At 36.6% G+C, this 8,507-nt stretch overlaps 1 long non-coding RNA gene across 1 annotated transcript; it reads left to right on the forward strand.

Annotated features, from left to right (window-relative positions):
* The first annotated feature begins 4,728 nt into the window (after nt 1-4,728).
* Nucleotides 4,729-5,316, forward strand: LOC110778167 (uncharacterized). Its single transcript, XR_008927757.1, has 2 exons — nt 4,729-4,870; nt 4,952-5,316. It is a non-coding gene; the product is annotated as an uncharacterized lncRNA (long non-coding RNA).
* The last annotated feature ends 3,191 nt before the right edge of the window (nt 5,317-8,507 follow it).

The following is an 8,507-nucleotide window of genomic DNA, read 5'->3' on the forward strand; positions in this document are numbered from 1 at the left end:
GTTGATACTTTTCCCAATACTGCGCACTAACACCATCAATTATTTGCTAAAATGGGTACTGCGGAGGATTTAATGGAGAGTTGTCGATGGCCGAACAGGGTGGCCATTATTGCTCCCAAAAACCGGTAGATTGTTCAAATATTGTTGGTGCCAGGTAATTACTTTATCTCTCTTATTTTTACCGATTTTGGGGATTATTTTTGTGATCTGGGTTTTCTATGCATTGTCTGCATTTTTTGATTGTTTATTTTAATGAAACACCTCTATTTGTTTGTTTGAAATTGTCTAATTTTGTTGATTTTGATTATTATTTTTATATGGGTATTTGTGAATATTTGAATATTTTCCAAATTTCTTTGAATTTTCAGCTTACGATTACTAGAATTAACCACATTATGTTCCCCTGATTATAGACTTCACTTTGGATATATTTAGGTCTGGTTCAGATTTGGGTTTCTTTTAGATTTTCCAATGTTTTCCTTCGAAAAAGTATTGTTGTGTTTAACTTTCTGACAAAGAAGTAAAATCTGAATATTAAGAAAATTAGGGTCGAATTAGCTTTAAGAAATTAATGTGTGCTTATGTTTGATCTGTGAGTAACAAATTACGACCAGGTTATGGCTGACTCAACGTTAATGTTGAATAGCACACCATTGTGGTGGAAAAGAGCGAAATTTGATAGGATTTTGTGAAGTTTAAGGGAATCTATGATTCTATGAACTGGATAATTGACAATTTGACTTGTGAGAGGGTGGAAGATAAGGATTAGGAACAAAATGGGAGGTTATAGAAGGGATGTTAAGGATTTGATGACAGGAGAGATGAAGATGTGAAAAGAAGAAAATATGTGATGGTTCTGGTGGAGGGGAGGGGATAGGAGAGCTAGGATTAGTAAGAGAGACAAGGGTGAAAATTTAGGGGAAATGGTCTACAATACTTATTTGGAGCTTAAAAAAGCATAGTAGTGTTTCTAACAATTTTTAGATATACTGTTTTTAAGAACAAACAACGCAACTCTTGGGACAACTTCACATGCTTTGAACGGATGTTTGAGACTATAGGTTTTCAAAGAGGATACTTTGAAGTGTACAATTGCTTTTCTGGAGTTTTGATTTAAGCTTGTTAATCTGATTTATATTTTGACAATGCAGGCACTTGTTGAATGTGGCTAAAGTTCACTTTTGCTGACACACATTACTGGGACAACAGTACCTGTAACTCTGTAAGTCATTTGATTATTCTCGTACTTTTGTTAGCATCATTGCATCTTAGTTTTTGTTCTGCGTGGATTTTTCTGGTGCACAGATTCCTGTATGGTTTACCGTTTCACAGTGCAATAATGACTGTGTAGTTACTGTTTAATTTTCTTAGGTTATCATTGTCGTCCTCTGATGGCGTACCTTTTTACTCAACTTCTTAGATTAAGTTCAAGAGGCTAGACGCGTCAAAATTCTCCATGTGCCTAACAAGGTTAGCGTTCTAGATATTTTCTGTATATTATAAATTTGATAGCTTTCTGCCTTTTTTGTATGTCCTACATATGTTTGTTATACTCCATGTATCAACTATAAATATCTATTTTTTAATGGGAATAAAATCAACTTTGGTTGTCATTATATCTCCATTTAAAGTTGAAACAATGCAACAATATTATGGGTAAATAACAAAACCATGGTTCAGCGCTTTTGTGCATGTCATTATGCTATGTGCCTCTATTCCTTTATCACTTAAAACCAATGTAATTGCTTCAATTTCATATCATCAGCCCCGTATCTCACTCTCTCTATTATCTCCAAGTCTTTGGATTCATTTACTCTTATTCATTACCCCCCATTTACTAATGTTCAACCTTCTATACTAAATATGACTGCAGTAATTATAAAACGCAAAAAGTGAAAAGGAAAGGATGTGGGTGAGATAGAGTGAGATAGAGAGAGATAGAGAGAGAGAGAGGGGGGGGGGGGAGGGAGAGGGAAATGCAGAGACACAAATAGCACTTTTAAAGTCGTTATTCTTTTAAAAAGATCAATAACACAAGCAAGTAAGCATATTCTTCCTCTAAAATGTGAAACCATAGAAACGTGAGTGAAGGAGTAAGAGAAAGCAAAGAGAGAAATAAGGGGGAGAGAAGGAAGGAAAAAGAAAGTAAAGACGGGGGGGGGGGGGGGGGGGGGGGGGGATGTCAGACTGAGGGGTAAAGAGTAAGAGTATTGCTTACCGGCTAAAGGTCTAATCTCTAAGCCCTAATGTCTATCTCTTTTTAACCCTTGCTATCTGTGGTGCATGACCTTTGTTTTGTTAGTAAAAAATTATTTGTCTTTGCGGTTATCCTCCGTAATCTTGATTTGAGACATAGTTTTATTTTGCATCAGATGCTGTCATGTGGATGATCGTGGGACCACTCTTATACCCTTCGAAAACTATTTGAGACCTACGCTGGTCACTTCATTAGATGAAAGAAGAAAGTCAGTGTTAGTTGAACATTCAGATAGAATGAAACACATGTTTGATAACTTGCAAAGGAATTTGATGAGGTTTATATTCATATACGTCTATGGTCTTGCTGGAAAAAGCTTTTAAGTTTCTTTATCTTCAATTAATTCACCGTTTGTCAATTAACCTGGTGGGTGGGGGGAGGGGGGGATAAGTTTATTAGCGAGCTTTTGGTTCACTTATATCTAGATATGTTTAGTTTACAAATACATATATACATGGATCAATGTTTATTTTGTTTGACAGTTTCTGCCTATTTATGTATTAATCAGGGGCTCTGGTGTCTTACGCCCTAGATACAAATACATCTATACTTGGGTCATAGTGTCTGGTGCCTATTGATAGTTTTTGCCCTGATTTCAAATGTGTTATTGCATGAGAATATAAGTTCCCTAATGGTTGAAAATAAAAATTGCGCAAGTAGATTACTAGATTTGTGTCATCTTAGAGGAAACTTATGTGGTTCAGGATAGGATATGTTACTTAAGATTTGGCTCGTTGTGTCGTTTGGTTGCGGTGGTGGGTTGCCTGTTCTGCTGAGCTAGGTTCCTGAATGTTTTTGGGTCTGATTGGCCTGTTTTTATTATGGTTCTTGTCAGGCTAGCTCTACTATGTTTTCAGGTGCGACATTATGGGTGATATAGGTATTTTACAGATTGTTGTTGGTTTCTGGTGGCTGCAGAGTTTCTGCATAAGGATGTTTGTTTTGCAGCTGGAAGGATTGTTGCAGTCAGTCAAAGGTGGTATGCTTCCAGTGATTGACTGTTGCGCAGCTGTTCTGCTCTGTTTGGCTGTTGTTGGCAGTGTTTCGGGTGTGGTGTTGCTGCATGGGGGTAGTGGTTGTCACTGCTTGTTTGTTGTCAACCATAAAGTATATTGGGAATTGCACATCAGGTATGTTGGATCTGTTCTGCATTCTTTATTGTTTTAAACAATTCCGTAAGTTTGTGACTTTTACTCTTTGCATTCATTTGTTTAGTTTTCTTCTGGCTTGTCTAACACTGCTCATGTCTTTGTAGTCCATATGTTAGGTTAACCAGCACTAGGACGAAGATCAATGGCGAGTCTTCTTTCATGGAGATCTCAACCAACAGCCATAAAGACGAGAGCTTATCGCCTTTTAACTCGACTTTGTAAAAAATTGTGCAAGAGCAAGGGGAGCTATATGCTTAGCAACTGGTGAGTGTTTGAAGATATTGGTTGATACAGTACTATTGAATCCCTAATGAACCACCTATTAGGCTATGATCAAAATGAAACCGTCTTAGACATATTAGCATGCTGTCTTTTTAGGTTGAAATAATGCAACCAAACTTAGGAACTTGTTAGGGAAAACAAGTCTGTTTTTATGCTGTATCAGAATTGTTCAATCATACTGAATAAAACCAGGTCATCAACCGAATGCTAAGAGTATGCTATTTCCCAGGTGAAGTGGTTTTTTTTAAAATATTTCATCTATCCTGCTGTTTGCTTGCTCTTTGTGAATTTGTGTCTTGGTTGTTTGAACCTATATTGTAATTTATGAATGCAAAGCTCTTTTGAGCAGTTGATTGAGAAGACATTAAATATATCACTAAATGCTCCTTGCCGTAGTGGTAGTTGTTTTAGTAAATGTGGAACCCAAGATCAAGGGTTTGAATCCTACCCTATGCTATATATCTATCTTTTAGCTTCATTTTTTTCCTCGCTCCCCCGTTTTAGCTTCATTTTTTTTCAGCCCTCCCAACGTACAATTCCTGGCTCCGCCACTGAATGGGCCATGGCTCTCAGCTCTCTTATGTGTGATGCCACATTTACTGGAAAATAGCTGCCATCTTGGGCTTACTGCTTATTTGAATTTGTTGGTGTTGAAAACCTGTATGAAATAGTTTGTTAGTTACTTGTAAGTGGAAATCGACATAGCGTTTGGTAAGTCTTTAAGTGTTTGTACTTTGCTTTGTACTATGTAAACTTCACTACTCATCAATATTGTCGTCTACCTTGGCCTGACAGTAGATGAACTGATGATGGTATAATTCGTCTACCCTGTACTTTGTTTGGACTAAAGTGGCATTGCACCATTCTTTCATTTTTAAGTGGTGATCAAGTATTAACTTAGGTGTAGGGAAAACTTAAGATGTTCTTGTATTCGACTTATCATTAGTTTGATTAGTTATTAAGTCCTTGTTCAAATTTATGTAGGAATGGTACGCCCAGACAACCTTTGTTGGTGCCACTTGCTAGAGCATGTCTGATGTTTGATCCAACGAGGGTTCCTCCGGCATCGTTGGAAGGTCTTGAAGAGTATTCTCATATTTGGATTATATACTTATTCCATTTAAACACTGATTTGGATAAGTTATGGTTAGAACCTTCCAGATCGAAGATCAAGGCCAAGGTTTGCACTATTCTTATTTCTTATACCTTGTTGTTTATGGCTCCCAACATAGTTTTTGACAAATGTTCTATGAACGAATAGGTGAGGGTGCCACGCTGAAAGGAGGCAAAAAAGGAGTATATGCAACAAGAACCCCCCATCGTCCCAGTCCTATTGATCTAACTGTTGCTAAGGCATGTAGTTCCTGGCCTTATCGTTAATTTTAGAGGGTCATGAATAGTATTGAGATTAGAAGTATGAATGTCATTCAGAGAAATTACCTCACAAATTGTCAGGAAATAAAATATACAGGGATGGTTCGGTTTCAAACCATTTCAAGAGTATTATTGTCAATTTATCATTGGCCAAAGAGATGTATAGACAGTGTGAAATGGAGGTTTGAAGAATTGTACTCTTCTCAAGATAACAGTTACATGGTGTATCTTTATTCCTTTTCCTGTTTTGCATTCATACATCTTAATGATCTTGAAAGATTAAGCATGGTAACAAACACGATACTCGTGGTGGAGTGAAAAGAATAGGACGCATCTTCATGCACTTAACACCATTCAATCCTGCAAGTTTTGGGAAGTAGTTGACTTGACTGCTAATTTTAGGCAATAATCAATTTCATTCTCCAGATTGAGGCTGTTCAAGGGCACATGATTTTACTTTCTCGTATGCAGTGAGGTTTAAAGAGGATATAAAGAGGTGGGCGAGAGGCGGTGTGAGATATGCAACCATTGTAGTAGCTCTTGTGATCTACATAAGGGTGGTGGTTTTGGGGAATTTTTGTGTAATCGATTTTTTTTTTCCGCTCAGCTCCTTTTCTCGGGGTTTTCTCCCCTAATCACTCTGTTTGTTTGCTAATTTTGTTCTGATAATTAATTTTAATATCTTGGGGGACCGCGCGCGCTAGCGCGTGGTCCAACAACTAGTAATGAACAAAAGTGGGAGTGTCTCAGTTGGTTGGGCAGGTGAGGTTTGTAGCGTGGTATAGTGTAGGGAACAGCGTTCGAATCTTGTCATTGAATTTTTTAAACCTGTTTTTCAATTAATTAACACGCCTTATTTTTCTATAAGCCCTTTAACCTTTTTCTATGTTTTATTTAATTTTTGTAGCAGTATTCTATATTCCGGATACAAACAACCTAAAAAAATAATTATATAGTATTGTTTTAGTATGCATGGTTGTGTTTCTCTTTATTAAACCACTTCCTCTTTATTTAAACGCTTTTTTTTGCGTAATTTTTAGAAAGGAAAAATAATATATTTAAGATCCAACCGCACAAATGTTATACAATCTATTTTTTAAAGCATAAAAATATAGAAGAATCTTCATACATTAAAAGTTTACTGAATATTAGGGGCACTTTACTTATGCTTAGCCCCGGGCCCCCAAAATGTCAGGACCGGCCCTGGTAACTATTAGATACAATCAGACTTCTATATAAATACTACTCCGTACAAATTATTGTTCAATAAAATTAAATACAAAAAACAAACACTTTTATTCAGTGACTTTATTTTTTCAAATTTTCTTCTCACAATTATTCTTATAACCGTACATTATAGATGTTTTTTGTGACACATTTCGTCACATTCAAAAATTAAAATGATACTCGGTTGAGAATATGGTGGTTGTTGTTCAAACTACGAAAAAATAGAGTGTTTCGTGCATCGCACGGGCATAAAACTAGTTTTATTTGTTACTTAGTTACTTAATTAGCTTAATTCAATTAGTGTGTTTCTAATTTTTAATTTATATTTTTCTTAATCTATTTCATTATGTCCACCCGCATGTTTGTGTATAAAGAAGAAAAAGTTTATGTTAATTTATAACAAAGTGGTGGGTATGAAATGAAGCCGAGAGTAGGTATTGTGGCTTTTGGAAGTCCCTACTATTAATTAGTGTAAAACTTTCAATTTGTCTTCCAGATTTTAAGGTGCAATGGATAAGCTCAAGTCTCAAGAACAAAATATTTATGGAATGTATAACAACCAACCCCAACAAAAACATAAAAAACGGAAAAAAAGGCCAAACTGAAACAAAAAGTGACTCACACCAAAGCACCATGCATGATATCTGATATCTGATCTCTAGCAGAGGCATTATTAGCCTTATATGGTGCACTTGGTGCCGAGTATGGAGAATGGTGATCTCAGACCGACGCGTGCATGACACTCACACTCGTGACAACACGTGACAGTGTGGAGGGACATAATAAGATGATTCATGAGAGACATCTTATGTTTGGAAACTGACTTGTACAAAAGCCCTAAAACTGGGGGCAATTAAGATGTTCCATACATTGACTATAGACTTCCAAAAAAAAATCAAAACCTTTTCAATTAAAGTCAAACCGAACCAAATAGGAGGCTCGTGCTGCGGGCCTAAAAAGTTCCAAGTTCTTCTTTCCCATATTTTACGGGTATTTTTCTTAATTCATTTGTTCTCCTACTTATGGTTTTTAATCCTCCGTTTAGTTTTAATATTTATCACCGGACAAAGTTTTAGGAGATATGTGAAATGGAGAGCGTTCAAATAGAGAAAGAGTTATCAACACAGGAAGCGGATTTAATCCGCCGATCAAATAAAAAAGTAAAATGAACGGAAAGGTGTAGACACCTACTTTTGTCCTCATTCCCGAAAGGGAAAGGTTCGATGATGAAAGCATAAAATCTCCACTTGACAACGCATCTCCTATAAAATAAACGGATCTCAATTCCCCTTTTCATTTCACCCGAAACCTGCTATTTATGGAAACCTGCTAAAAATAGTAACTACCGTAAAAGGTAGCTTCTAAAAGTGGCAAATCATAAAGGATAGAAACCTGTCAGAATTAGGTGTTGCATTTCAACATAAATCCTAAATGAGATAGAAAACCGCGAGAATCCTATTCCTAATATGATTCGGAAATAAGAGTTACGTATTAATTAAAATCATAACGAGCCTAGAGTTCGTAACGGGCCCAGACGCATTCCGTCATAAAATTGATACGCGCTAAAAGACTCGAATTAATCTCAAACTCTACGGATTTCAGAAATCCGAATCTGACTAAAGAAAACAGCCCATACCCTATTTTCAACGCCTGGCTCTGGGCGCCGAAATCTTCGGTGCCCAGGCCTGAGCGCTGAAAATACCTGGGTATGTGTTTTTTCCTAATTTTTTGCGGATTAGAACTCTGCAATTCTATCTTTCCACGAACTCCTCCCTATAAATAGACCCCTAAATTCGACGTGAAAGGAACACACAACAACACATAATTATATTCTGAGTATTGACTCCAACCCTTAGCCTAAGCCTCTCGTTGCGAAATTGTTCACGCGTTCTGTCGCAATCGATCCATAAATCGAACAGAACGTATCCTGTCCCATAATTGAGATTCGTTAAATAAAAAGGAGAAATAGCAAAGTCAAAGTGGTTAGTTTTCTGAGAACTGTGAAGCATCTCTCAAGGGTGCGTCGTAATGTGTCCCTTTTCGATGATTTAACTGCTTTCCTCGCCCTTTTTATGAACTGTTAAACTAACCTAATCTGATTGTTCTATCACGCCTAACAAATATAATATTTTTGGGAAATCCGATTATCATGCTAGGCCCCTTAATACTATTTAAATCAGATAATCACGATCGAATTAGTATTATATGTTGCATAT

This window comes from Spinacia oleracea, chromosome 1, assembly GCF_020520425.1.
Source record: "Spinacia oleracea cultivar Varoflay chromosome 1, BTI_SOV_V1, whole genome shotgun sequence".
NCBI classification, from domain to species: domain Eukaryota; kingdom Viridiplantae; phylum Streptophyta; class Magnoliopsida; order Caryophyllales; family Amaranthaceae; genus Spinacia; species Spinacia oleracea.